This window comes from Dromaius novaehollandiae, chromosome 2 (assembly GCF_036370855.1).
Source record: "Dromaius novaehollandiae isolate bDroNov1 chromosome 2, bDroNov1.hap1, whole genome shotgun sequence".
Taxonomy (NCBI): domain Eukaryota; kingdom Metazoa; phylum Chordata; class Aves; order Casuariiformes; family Dromaiidae; genus Dromaius; species Dromaius novaehollandiae.
Genome location: NC_088099.1, coordinates 60,293,469 through 60,308,152, shown reverse-complemented (window position 1 = coordinate 60,308,152; position 14,684 = coordinate 60,293,469). Strand labels below are relative to the sequence as shown.

Below are 14,684 nucleotides of genomic sequence, written 5' to 3'. Positions count from 1 at the left end.
TTTCTTAGGGTGAAAAAGGAATTCTTCAAATACTGATTAACACGTAATTGCCTGAGGCCTTGAATGGAGCAGTGATGCTGAAGTCAGCATTCATTTTAAAGTTTTTCAAAGATGTGAAGAGAAATAAATCCACAATCTCTTACATACTCACTGCTAAATCACATACCTGTGCATTATTCTCTCTACCCACTACAACACAACCGCTGAGACCTATAGAAATACCATAAATTAAATATAGCAAGACCAGATGCTACTCTTAAATAAATCGGCACAAATCTTTATACGTCAACATTTCGCACCTCACCAATACTTCCACTGGCTGTGGTAGAATGAAATGAGCTGAAAACCTGGAGCTTTAACCTGAAACCCTGAAATGTGGAACTTTAACATTCCTGTTTTTATCCAGACCCCATGACACACATGCACTATAGTATGGTGAAATGAAAAGGTGATGACTATTTGTCAGCTCTCACCTTAGAAAGTTAACCACTGCAAGCCACTCAACAGGGCAGATCTACTACATGAAGCCATTATCATGAATGGCCTCAGTAGAGACTATAACGACTGTGTCCTTTCTCACTCTTTGATCTGCCAAGGATTTATAATTGGTTCAGACCTCTTCCTTCAAAAGAGGAATATTACAGACAGGATATATAATAAAAGAGAAGTTAGAAGTGAAATAGAAATGAAGAGGGTTTCCCACATACAGGGCTCTATTCAAACAAATAATCAAGTAGCCAGATTATTTTGACAGACTTTAAAATAGACTCTTTCCAAACCACTAAAAATACCAGAACTTGCCAGTCACGACAGTAGAAATATGTTTTGCATAAATATTGAATTGCCTGCACTCTCCAAATGTCAAGATTTAAACAAACAAATGAATTTATAGCTGAGTTTGCCAATTTTGGGGGAGAAAAATTATTTCCACAACCCAAAGGACACCACTGGCAGGCTGAATTCTGGCATCACTAGAGTACCTAAGTAAACAGAAATGGATTGGGAGGAAAAAAAGGGGGGGGAGGGGGAGTATCAATGATGTTCAAATTCAGACACCTCAATACCTCAATCAGCTGCCTAAATTAGGAGATTAGGCTCCTCCTAAGGTCTCTGGAGATGCAAAGGAAAAGCTGATTTGGGGGTTCTCAGTCAGCAGCTGGAGGACTCTCTCCCCCTCTCTTCATTGACTATAAAAGGATCTTCAATGAAACCCCCAGTGTGGATCCCTGCAAACCCTCCTCCCCAGGAGCTGCTGCCCCCCACCTCTCTGTGGCCCCGCTACAGTACGCACGGGAGCAGGGAGCGCAGTGCCGGGGCCAGCGTTGCCCGCGCCACAGCCAAAGGGCAGCAAAGGCAACGTGGCCGAGGAATTAGGAGATGCAGCCCACCCTCCCCAGCTTTCCTCTTCCACTTTGTGCTACTGCTAACGTGATGAACTCTAGGCATAGGTTTTAGGCTCATTGCTGTGGCTCCGTGTTGCCAGTAGACCAATACTCTCTAACTGGGGCTTCCCGCTGAAGGGCAGTGTGCAACCATTTATGAAAGCTGTTGGCCTTCTTAACAAAGATGTGCTTGGAGCAGTCCCTTTTGCCCTATTTGTAAGCACCTCGCTCTCCACAAACATTTTAAATTACCATGTAAGCTGTAACAAGTGAGGCTGTGCAAACAGGTGAAATGATGTAGAACATTCAATTACAAAGTCTCTCTATGAGCCAGCCCCAGCGCCTCCAGGTTTTGGGTTGCCTTGCGGGAAATCCCAGTTTGAGACCCGTCCATGGCTCTGTTTGGAGAGACATTTAGCATAACGCTTAGGCAAACGCTACCGAGGCAGATGTCCTGCTTGCTGCAGAGGCCCCGAGGAAAGGAAAGCAGGAGTACCACGCGGCAGCAATCTCTGCGGGTGGATAAAGCGCCAGCAGCATCTCAAGGAAGACTCATGCCGACAGCTTGGCCAGAAGGAATGAGAGCAAAGAGTTAAAAGGGTGAAGAAATATAGTGTGTGCATGTTGCAGAAAAGGAGAAAAAGGCAAGCAATTTCTCTGTAATAGCTACCCGTAACTTTTTTCAGACACCTACTTTCACCACAGCTCTATCATTATTTAAATTCTGTTGTAGCTCTGAAAAAATCCTTTTTTTTTTTTTTTAAACTCCATAAATAGAGGTATTTCACCATGACTGTCAAAAATGACAAGGAAATGTGTCTTGACAAAGCACAATAATCATCCCAAACCAAAGTAATAAAAATAAAAATATGCAAAATATGCAGCTAAAAACGTAATTACCAAATGTATTTAACTATGAATTTCATCTATCCACTGGCACATTTATTGCAATAGTCACAGAATTAGAAAAATAAAAGCTTCTATGGATATTATTATGGCATCACTCTTTAGACTTCTATTGAAAAGGTAATTTCATAGTCACATGCGTCTGCCCCTGCAACACGAGTTTTAGGTTCAAAAGAATACCGGTAAAAAAAAGTACCCAACAGTATTAATATTTTCAGTGTGTTCAATGTTCATAGATTTCCAAAATGTTATGATTTTCTGATATTTAAAATACAAATTTTATGGACGATGATTTTCAGGAAGATTGCTGGACAAAATTTTTTTACAAAGTAGATTAAGTCTATTCCATTTTACCTAAAAAATCTTGTTTTGTTTCATAACCTGCAGAAAGAATTCTCTTTTTGGAACTGAACTAACCGAAATTTGAACTCCAGCAATAAAACTGAGAAATTATTATTTCCAGAGGAAAAAAACAGTATCTCAAAAATGAAATTTTATTTTGTTGAAGTCTCTGGATTTTTTTTTTTTTTTTTTTTGATGAGGAGGAAGAAGAGGAGGAGGAGAAGGACAGGGGTGAAAGCGTTGTTTTTCTTATGTGTTCTATTTTATCTGGGTAACCCAAAGGACCATGATTTATATAGCTTGAGAAAAGGGCACTGGCTTCCATGCTAAAACCTAAAAATAATTAAAAGTCTTCCTTACAAGGTTACCTCTAGTGTTTTCATATTCACTGAAGTCAACTCTATTTATGGATGACAGTGTCAGCAAGAAAAAGGATATAGCATTTTTTTCCCTTTTAACTGAACCTCATAGTTTATTTTACCTTTAAGCAAGATAAAAATATGGCTTTCTTTATGATTTCACTGGTTACAATTTAATCCTCTGCAAGATCATTAAAACTTTTATTTGCAAGTCTGCATGCATTTTTTACTGCTCTTTTAACTGATTCCAACTTCCGAATAATAATCCCTTCAGTTCTGAATTTTATATTTGCATTAAATAGACTTGCTTCCTTCTTAAGCATACAGGGTACTCCCTAAATTAATGTATAAACACCATAGAAGTGCTCAAGGCTCATGAAAGATACAGTTAGTCTTGGGATACAGCATTTGCAGAAAGTATTTTAACTCAAATGCACTGGAAGAAATTTGAATGCTCAATATTATGCAAAAAGATGAATAGTAATACTACTAAATCTGTGTTGAATGCTAGAGGATAGCAGGTTTTAACTAAACTAACCACAGATGTGGTTTATAATACACAGATACTAAAATATTATACAAATTAGAGAGATTCTTAACATACCTTCACTGTAGTGCAGTTTCACCTCCTTAAATAATGACAGTAGTATCTTATATAATTATTAAATTATGGGATATTTTTCTTCCAGCGAACTCCCAAAGCAACGTGTGAACGCAATAAAGCAGAAAACTAGTTATACAAGGTGGCCTTTTTGTCCACTGCTGTGTACAGCTTTTTCCAAATTAAATAGCAGTTTAAGTAAGTAATTGAACACAGTGAACAGCTAATAATAATAACTGCAGCTACAACTCCATGGGATTTTTTTAAGCCACTTACTTTACCCAGCTCCAAATTGGGGCTATGGCTGTGAAGCTAACGGTACAGAAGATGTCGCAGAATCTTTATCCTTTGCCAACCATTTTAACCATGTCACCCCACCGTACCCCAAAGAGCCAACACGTTCCCCCCTACCTTTTTCTAGGTGGCTTTTCAACCTGAAAATTCTCCATCATATCCACGACACAATGAAATGAGAGCAAATTTCTCGTTCACTGCAAGGTCTGCTCACAGGGAGAAGATTTAGTGCCATTTCCCCTACCACCGGGCCATCGTACACAAATCAGAGTGTCAACGTTTAATGAAACTGGGCAGCCTTTAACCCTACTCCTGCACCCAGCGGAGGACTTCAGCAGGGGGATTTGCCGGCATGTTCCACTGTTTTGGCCCCAAAGAGAGAGAAATGCTCTCTAAGCTGTCGAAGCTCTGATAAAGCTGCCGTACAATAGTTGACCTGGCCCTGGATGGCTGAAGCGCCACGCCTGGCATCTTGTGTGATGCACAACAGAGCGTTAAGTCCAGGTAGGCATACGTTCAGTTGTACCAGTGCTGAAGCACGCGGCCGGTACAGAAGTCGTGGCAGCCTCTTGACACCCCTGCCACCTACAGCTCCGCTCGTAGCTGCCGGGGACGGGCCAACGCCGCTGCCAGCACGCAGCAGGCGCCGTGGTTGAAGCGCGTCGTGGTGCTTCTGGCCTCGAGAGGATGCTAATTTTGGAGCTCCCTCACCCTCCACTGTCCCCAGGCTGACTCCTTAGGTATTTCTGAAACAAATCCCGCCTGGGGGTTGTGCGCGTCGAAAATTTCTGAGCGTGCCCTTGCATTGCTGTCATTAAAGGAGCCGTGAGAAAGACGTACACAGAAGGGTTTGTTAGGCTTAATGGAGCATGTCGAGCCCGAAAAGCTAATGAAGTTAAGGTGCAATGCATTTCATGTGACTTCAAAGGGCAACCTTTGACATGCAATTTTTTAAATGATCTTTTCGTCTTCAACTAGCTGAACTTCTTGATATTTCAAAATGGGTATTGTCCAAGACAAGAACAATGCTGGCACAAAAATTTAAGGTTTATGGCCTGCTAATACAGCCTTATCCTTACATTTATTTCTTAAGGTGTTGTCCCGATCCAATATCGGGGGGGGGGGGGGGGTTTCGTTACTATCCCAAGGACGAGATTAAGACGCTAAAATCGGTCAAATATCGTACAACCTTTTAACTTTATTTTCCACGGAGTGGGGAGAAAAGGTGGGGAAAGGCAAAGGGGAGGAGAGAGAGAAAGAGAGAGAGAGAAAAGGGGGAAAGAGAAAGAGATATCACCACCCGTGGATCCAGCAGCGTCCCGTTGGTCCTCTTCACCCTGGGTGTAAATTTTAGCGATGCGCGTGCAGTAATTACAACTCGAGCAGGGTCCGACCCTAGGTTACCGCTGAAAAGTTCGGAGCCAAATCAAGGCAAATTAAATAAATAAATTGTAATGACACGCGTGCAGTAGTTACAGCTCGAGTTGGGTGCCTCCAAAGAGGGACCCCGACCAAAGAAATCCCTGGGCAATTATAGCTTTTTCAAATTAAGTTTCCCACCCCTCATGCGGTAGTTCAGACCAATAGTAATTTTTGGGTCTGGGGTCTCCTGCTCCCTATTGGGTCTCCTCGTTGTTCCCAGGCAGGCTGCTTTTCTCCCTTATCTTTACTGTTGCGGTTTCTGCTGACAAATGTGTTGATTCCTCAGGTTCTGCCCTTCTTTCTCAGGGCCCTGACAAACAGGTGTTGTTCCAGCAATTAGCACTGCCCCAGCAGTGACAGTAGGTGTTATCTTGCAAGGTCCCGACGAAGAGGATATAATCCAGACCCCCCCTAATTAACACTGTTTCAGCAGTGAGGGGAGGCTTTGTCTCCCAGGGTCCTGGCGCCCAAGCAGGCCTCACTTCAAAGCCTTGACATCCTCCCTCCTGGAGTGTGACGCATAGGAATGCAAACTGCTTGTAACTCCCTTATCTTTCCAGTCTGCACCAGCTCTGGGGCCCTTTCTCACAGAACTAGGGAGTGCAGCCTAAGGCTTCAGCAAATTTAGCTACTCATGCTAAGCAAGTTTATAGAAGTTGTGCTATACAGCAATAATTTACAGTCCAGGTCCCAAAGTCTCTGTCTGATTGTGGTCCGGTTCAGTGCAGGCTCGGTGTGTCCTGGGTGGTCGCAGGGAGACCATTTCGGGGGTCGCAGCAGCTTAGTCCTGTTTCTGCCGGGAACAGATGGCTTGTTCGGGATTATGGTTTGCTTGCACCTTATGTACCAAGAAATGTTTAAGGCAAAAGTTCACTCATCTGTCCGCCACAGGTGTATATCATGTAGTTTAATAAGCTTAAGGTGTAGCTTAAGAAGTTTAAGTTTTACTCAAGCTTTGTAGTTAGGTCCAGGAATAAACATAAGGCAATGCACTTGCACGATCATGAGAATTACTCTGAGAAATCATACACAAATACACATAAAATAATTCAAATTAAATCCATAGTTATAGACTGAAATCAGGGATCTCATTTCAGATAAGGTCCTGTCAAGCAAGTGTTTGGATGCTTCATTTTGGATATCTGATTATGAAAATTAAAATCAACCGTATTACATACGCACAGGAATGGAAGCAGAGCTGGTGCTAATGTCATAAACTCATAAATGTGACTAGAGTCTCTAGACTTACAAAGCTAAAAAAAAGAAAAAGATGTACACTTCTAGGAAATTAGAATCACCGTGTGTTAAAGGTCAGATAACATGACTGGCCAGGCTTTTGAGACTTTGAGGCACCAGATATTAGAATTTTTGATTAACAAGTTTTAACAAAGCTTGCTTTCATGGGGCAAATATATAATAGTTTCCTTGCTCTGATCCCTGATTCTGTAATCCTGTATCAGTCAAACTGGTAGCAAATATGGCATCTGTTTTTATATGTTAATAAATGCTGCTTTGAAATCTCAGCTTTAGGAAGACTTACTAGTTTTGGTGCTTATTCAGTTCATGTAAGTAGATGTTTATAACTTCATTTACCACTAAAGTGGTAAAATATGCGGCAAATTATGCAGATTTGTAGAACAGTCAATTATATATGTAATGATTTAAATAAGTATGTTCAAATGCTTGAACAGTGTTATTCTATCTGTTTTTAATAGTGGAAAAGCCATGTAGCATATATATTCTATACTATATACCTGGATTAAAGCCCACGGTAAGACATTGTTTTAGGAATATACACCATTAAAATTTATCAAATAAGAAAAAAAAGGTTTGATAATTGGCCTAAGTAGAAACCACTTTGCATAATAAATTGCTGGAAGCTAAGCAGCATTTTTTCACCCATCTGGTTGAAAGTGATTAACATATGAATGCCTTAATATTACCAGTATCAAACTATGTAGCTTGCCTGAAGCTTAGCATAGCTGTAAGTCACTGCAGTCTCCTAGTCCGTATATCTGACCCCTCACTCTGTTAAAGACATCAGTTTGTCAAAATTCCAAGAAAATACACTGAAATCAAGGCCAACAACAACAAAAAACTTAATTTCAGAATACTGTTTGTTTAAATTGAGTATGATCTTCAGGGAATAAAATTACGATGACACTACAAGATGTTTAGTTAGAATAAATCAGAAGTGGTGCGCACGTTAGCAAAACATGATAGATTAAGACAAAACTACTATAATAACCAAACCTTCAATTTTGTGTCTTATATAAAAGTTGCATCCAGCTTTCCTTTACTTGACAATTGCTTGATCTCTTTAGTGAAGCACAGATTTAAAACCAAGATTCTTCTTGGAGATCTTCATCCAATTAGCAAAAGAAACCACAGATTGGCTTGTTTTTAATGTATGACTAGCAAGAAGCCCAAATACTCAACACTGTACTACTCATATATCACACATTTGAAACTGTGAAATAATAAAAAAACAATATTGGAAGCTCCACCTTGCTTCTAGTGGCCTTCCTTCTAGAAACAGAATGTCTTGAAGCAAGTAGTAATATACATTAGCAAGGATTATTTCTCCCACTGTATCATACAGTGTAAAAACTCAAGGAAGATGGTTTCTCTAGAGATAGATAAAAAGTTTGTACTAAGGGTTTGTTTTATTAACAGTTTCCAGGTAGGACAGCTATTTCTTCAGCAATAAGGAAAAAAGAGGGAGGCAGGCGGCAAGAGAAGATTATAGGCATCCATGATAAATTAGTCTATGCACTATGTAATTGCTTCAAAGGATATTTTCTTGCAAATGACTGAAATTATTTGTATTAAAAAATTGATAGATAATGTTGAAAGTCATAAATATCTTATTAATATTATAGATGACTTTGACTATGTAATATTATCTGCACTAGGATATGTTGCTTTTTTATTAATACTCCACAGATTTTTGCTAGAATGCAAACTCTCGGTTATTATTGTCCTCTGTGTAATATCCTGTTCACTGTGACTGTGTATTTCCTTACATATACATGCCATAACAAAATCCATACCACAGATTTTCAAGATTATTGATCTTCAATTTCATTTTTATTCAGCCCATGTAACCCAAACTGCAAATTTTTATTTCTTTCAGGTATCTTGATCTTTTTATGAAATAAGAAAGCTTTCTGGGTGTATTTTAAGCATGAGGCCAGCATTCAGATAACTTCCGCAACAGAAATGCAGAAATATTTTTATTTCTATAGTTCCTGGAGAATGGTGGTGTACAAGAGGTACCATGTAACTGACTTTTTGATTGAGGAAAAGAAGTCACAAGAAATCAGTCTTAGTTTGACTCTAAGTTACTGCCTGTAGTAGATATTGTGTCATTTCCCAAATGGCATTCTTATGAAATTGCTCCCACTGGCTTTCTACTTTCTAAGTCAGTCAGTCAGACAACATTTCATTCTGCTACATACCCCAAGATAATGAGTAAAAATAGACTTCTCTGTGGACTTAAATGCTAGTTTTCTAATAGCTGCTCAGCCGTTATTGGTAGGATTGTGGATTAGTTTAACACCATCTATTAAGCCTATTACTTTAACCAAATGTTATACAATTCACAAATATTTCTACCAACTGGCAATATCAATATATTTGACATAATTAATGCTAGCTAATTAAATTGGGACAAGTAGCATAATTGTGGTGTCATAATCAGCGCTATATGAAAAGAATATTCAAATGTGGTTTAGTTCGTGCTGCACATAGATGCTGACATCTCAAATCACTTAAAAAATTGTTAAACTGCTGGCATGACAAGGGAAAGGATTCATTTACTCACAGAAAGAAAGACAGCAGCTACAGTTAGCTGCAATGCAACTCCTGTAGTGCATTTCAAACTTACTTTGAGAGAGCCACCTCTCTAGGGGAGGAGGAGTTCAATACTAATAATCTAATCTAATATCTAATCTAATAATCTGTAGCTGCTTTAGAGGGAACACACGGGTGCCATTTGATACCACTTATGGTAGTGCTGAAGATAACATTAGGACAGAGACTGTTGAAATCATTTACGGAACAGTTGTCAAACACTGTCTTTTTTGGTCATTACTGAGTACCGTAATAATTGTATCAGTGACAGTTATGGAAAAAACTACACCATATGAGTGAATCCTTCATAAAAATGTCTTTATTATTTTGTCTGAAGCAATATCAAGTGCTAGACGATGCATTTTCATAAGCATATGTCCCATTCACTTTGATCACCTTTTCTTATGCTTATTTACAAACTGCCAAGATCAAGCTTCAGAATGTTCATATATCCAAATTATTATTATTATTATTATTATTAATAAAGGGTTAGACTTAATTTTTGAGGATGCTACAAATGAGTGACTATCTTTACCAGAGAATTTACCCAAGGCCCTTTTTACAACTCCAATCTCTGCTTAATCAGCCAATAAATATTTGCTTCCAAGAGAACAGCCTTGCAAGAGATGTTTATGTGTTTGTTTTGTAATTCAGAGCCAGAACAAACATATAGCTTAAAGTACCAAACCTTCCTCTGAGCTGTAGATGCTTCTGGAGTTTGCTACCATTAGAACTCTGTTTGCAACAGAGGGGACAATCTGCTTTATTTTCTGGGTCAGTCTGAGGTAAGACCCCTATCTCTGGCAGTAATCAGTTATTATATGAAAATATTCAGTATTCAGCAGCATGATATTAATTAATCTGCATTTTCCAGATCATCGGTTTCTTCAACATGCTATTAAATTAAGAACATAGGAATTCTGGGAGAAATAAAATACCACCAACAACTATTTTTGTAACATTTAAGGCCAAGAAGTTTTAAATGGTACCTCATTGCTGATTACTTATTTTTTATATCTGAATAAAAGCTTAGAAAACCAGTCTGAAATTTATCACCAACTTCAACAATTAGGTGTGTGAACACTATAACCAGTCAGCAGAATGGAACAGAAGTAAATAAGAAAGTAAAAAACACAAGAACACACACACAAAAAAATAGCACATATAAGGAATGGGAAAAATCGATTTGCTCTCGTTTAGCTTTAACTAAATCACTGAATCAGCACCATTAAGACAACTACTGTTGCTGTGTGTGTGGAAATAGCCTTGCACATATATATATACTCCAACTGATTATAATTTATGTCTCTGTAGAATACAGCTAGTCCCACCTGCTTATTTTAAATGCGCAAGTAGCAGAGGTAAGCACATTGCTATTACAAGTACATACCTGGAAATTCTCAATTATGGAAACAAGGTATAAAACACAGAGCACCTGTAAGGAGATGAATCCGTGCTAAGTAAACTTCCGAATCTATTTTCCTCAACATATACATCATCTAAACTTTAGCTAAGCTTTGTAAGATAAAGGAGTGAAGTTCAGAGTGTTATGTTTGCAGACTTAGCATAATACACACAAAAAACCCTTTTCTTATAAATACACAATTTAAAATGTGCTGGCTGTTACTTTTTCACCTAGAGAGATCACATTAAAAACACTGGACACAGAAGTAAACTAAGAGAAATATGACAGTAGCTCAACTAAAAACAAAACTCAAGTGAAAGTGTTCAGAGTGACTTTTTCTACTCGGACCATTGGTCTGTCCCTGTACTTGGTGACTGATCCTTCCAATCTCTTCACTAGGGTATTTCATTGCTGAAAAGAGTAATTTTTAGCTAGAAAAGTAGATCACTTTTTCCTACTTCCTATGGAAAGCTTTGATTTTCTTTTTTTAAAGCATTCAGAGCCTATCCCCAACAAGTGTTATTGAAATGTGTATCTTTTCATCAGAAAACAAAATGTACAAACAGGTCCGTTAGTCAACCTAAGCAGCAGTTACATTTATCTGCATTTTTCCTTATGCCAACTCTCTAAGAACACAGACTTAATTGCTCAATATCCTGCTGTCACCAATTTGTCCTGGGTTAAGTATTTTCTAGTAGTACATATATTTCCTTTGCTAATAGATGCAAAAGTCCTTGGAGAAACCGTTCCTTAGCTTTAATAAGCACAGAGTTGAAAGCAAAATAATCAGTGTCAGTAAAAGAATTCTGAATTATTTTTACCACAAAATGTACTAGTTCTTGTGAAGATACTATCAAACCCAGTTGCGTATATTAAACCAAACCAGGGCATAAATTACCCTGCATTGCTCCCTTTTCCATCTTCTTCAGTTTGTTGCATGTTTTAAACCCCGTCGCATACTCCGTTGCCGGTACCGTTCTGGCAGAAATTCCTATGTTTCCTGAAAGCTGGCAACCTTTCTGCTTCGCTCTCCTCTGCTGCCTGGCATGAAAGTCAGGGCTCAGCCACTGGTGCTGCCGGGAAACCTCGCTTACCCTCTCTCCACTTGCAAAGGCCTGAACGGAGCCTGGCAGGTAACAGATGGAAAAGGAAAACTCCAGAGGTGTGCTAATACCATCACTTCTGCTAGTAACCAGCCAAATAGAAAACTTTCCCAGGAAGTGAAATTTAAGTCCCAAATGGACTTTCTCCCCAGAATTGATGGCTTAGGGAGAATCAGACTGCCATGGGTTTGAAACTGATAATTAATGGTTGCCTACCGCATCCTCTGGCTTGAAATATTTTCTCCCTGGATCTCTCTCCCTGGTCCAAGCCGTAGCACAACATTCAAAAAAAAAAAAAGCCTTAGAAAAAGAGAAATCATGCACACAAGCAATCCAAACCTAAATTTGATTAAATTATGATCTTAAAAATACCCACCAAAAAATTTAATAAAGGAAAAAACTAGTTCGTTTTGAAGGGACATTCATATTTAATTAATAAATCTGGGAAAACACTCTCAAGTAGGTCTGCTAGCTTAAATTTCACTTCTCAGCCCTCTCGTTTACTTTCTAGGAAAGACACTATTGAGGAAGGCTTATTTTCATTTATTTATTTATTATAACTTCAAAGCAAATCTAGACTGATTTAAGCAAGTTTGGAATACTGAAAATATAAAGTCAAAAGAGTATATGGATAGTTTAAGGTATTTTTAGCAAGAAAAAAGAAACATTAGCCTAGTCAAAGCTTCTGTGTAACCTTGGCCCCAGAAATACATCCAATTATGTAGTAATAAGTAAAACCTAATATTTTTTGGGTTGACATAATTAAGTCTTCGGAAAAAAGATACTCAGTTTTGAGTTGCAATCAACAAAAAAGTTCCTCAACTGTACAAACCTAGCATTTAAAACCATGAAATTACACCTACAACATTCAGTGAAAAATGAATCTGGCAAAAATAATGCAAGGGCAAAACAATGGGCAAAATGTATTGACCGATGTCCAACAAATACAATTCATCCTGCAATATAAAGATATCCTTCTCTCAGTCAAACGCAAGCAGGCCACACAACACATTTATAAAATAAATAAAGGTAAAAGTAGATAACGATAGACGAAAATATAGTCATATATATTTATATTTAAATGTTCATGGTTAATTTCTATTAGAATAACGAACTTAGAATATACTGGGGGAAGCGTGTTCTTCATTATTACCAGAAAGAGAAAATAAAAATATACAATCAAGATGTTAATGATGCAGTTGATATAACATCACACTTTAAAATCTTAACTAATTAGGAAAGTTTATTACTTTTTATATGTGATCATTTATGTGACTTTACTGACTATAAGGGTATTACTTGAACACAACACTCTCAGGATTCAATTCTTCACAGATTTTAAGATCTTCTTGTATTGCACTATATTAATAACCTTCTGCTATGGAGATAATACTAAAATTATATTACTAGTGTATCATTTTGGTTAATACAATTTCACAGATTTATATAATTCAGATTATAGAAATTATATAATTATATAAAATTACACAATTATATAAATCTGTGATACAGATTTAACTTTGGAATAGTCTGGTTTTGTTTATTTTTAAAGTTCAAGATTTTGTTATTATGAAAAACATTTAATAATCAGATATGATTGAGTACAGGAAATTGAATGAGTCCTACTACCATCTTGCTATCTCTCTCTCAGATATAGCCAGAATGAGCTAATTTTGGCAGACAATGTATGCATACTATGCTTTATTTCAGTCTCAGGAAACAGTTTCACTCTCTTCTGCCACTCATGCTTCCAAAGTGGGCAAGATTTTGCCACACACTTAAAGCAATGGCTATGGGAGTCTGCAAAAACATCCCAGTACCATATGCACCTGAATTCAATTTCAGTTTTACCCTTGATTTGACAACTTAAGCAACTTAAAATGAAGGTCTACCAGTGTTTAAAAAAGAGAAAGAGAAAAAGAAAAAGAAAAAGAAAAAAAAAGAAAAAAGATCAGAATGCCTCAAACCATCCCTGCTATTCATTTGCAAGTAATACCAAAAGTGCCATTTCTTTTCAAGTGTAAGCGCGCAGCAAGGGTGAGGCTCCTTTGGCATATTTTCAAGCATCGCGGGGTTGGGGGTAACCATTGTAGGGTGCTGTAACACTTTCCTGGACTGCCAAAAATATCAGTGGAGACAAACCTAAACAGTGAAGGATTTTAGACTTGCTAGATCAGTAGCTATGCTATAAGGCCAGAAATCAGCAACTAGTATCACCACACGAATGTAATTCCCCTGCTACGTTATTAAAAAGAAGAATGAATGCATTTCATAAAGACAGTACAAAATCACTTGAGCCAACAACGAGATGGGGATCTATCCCCCACATTGCCTTCTGCAGAGCGGTAGCAAAGCATTTTTAAATACTTGGGCTTCTTAGAGGGCATTTTAAAATGTTCCAGGCTGTTTTAATTATAATTTCATATTCATGAAGGATTGCATGTATGAGTATGACACATTAAGTAATGTTACAGGCTAGGCACTTCAGTTATTCAGTGTTTCCTGAAGCACTCGGTTATTTATAGTAACCTAAAATATGGTATTGTCAGTAACAACGGGCAATTTTTCAAATCGAACTGCTGCTCCAAAAAATAGGAATATATACCACACTTAGGTGAGATAAAGCAAGTAATGCAGCACAGTTGTTTTTTTTCCACAGTATGAAACATTTAGGAGAACCTTGATAAACAGTATCATAGGTGTGCAGAGAGGCATGAAATTTGCAGTTGTACTGGTACTTATCTGAATGGCCTTCCAGTGTCCTTTTTCTGACACAGCACATTTTACGACAGCACAGGAGCTGCCTGGAACAAAAGGTTTCCATTCTTTAATTAAAAAAACAAAAACCAAAACTTGCTTACCTCAGCTTACCACAGCCCATTTTTTCTTCATGCTACAGACTTAGGGCTATAAGAGTTTTCATTTCTTTAATATAAATATAGGAGATCCAAACAAGACATCAGATACTGCAGATATTAAACCAACTTCTAAACAGAAAGATAGCTGTTGTATTAT

The 14,684-nt window shown here is 37.9% G+C and overlaps 1 protein-coding gene across 1 annotated transcript in view; it reads right to left on the bottom strand.

Annotated features, from left to right (window-relative positions):
* The window catches only part of CNTNAP2 (contactin associated protein 2), a 1,147,482-nt gene that overhangs the window by 878,778 nt on the left and 254,020 nt on the right, over nucleotides 1–14,684 (bottom strand). The gene's annotated exons all lie outside the window — the stretch shown is intronic.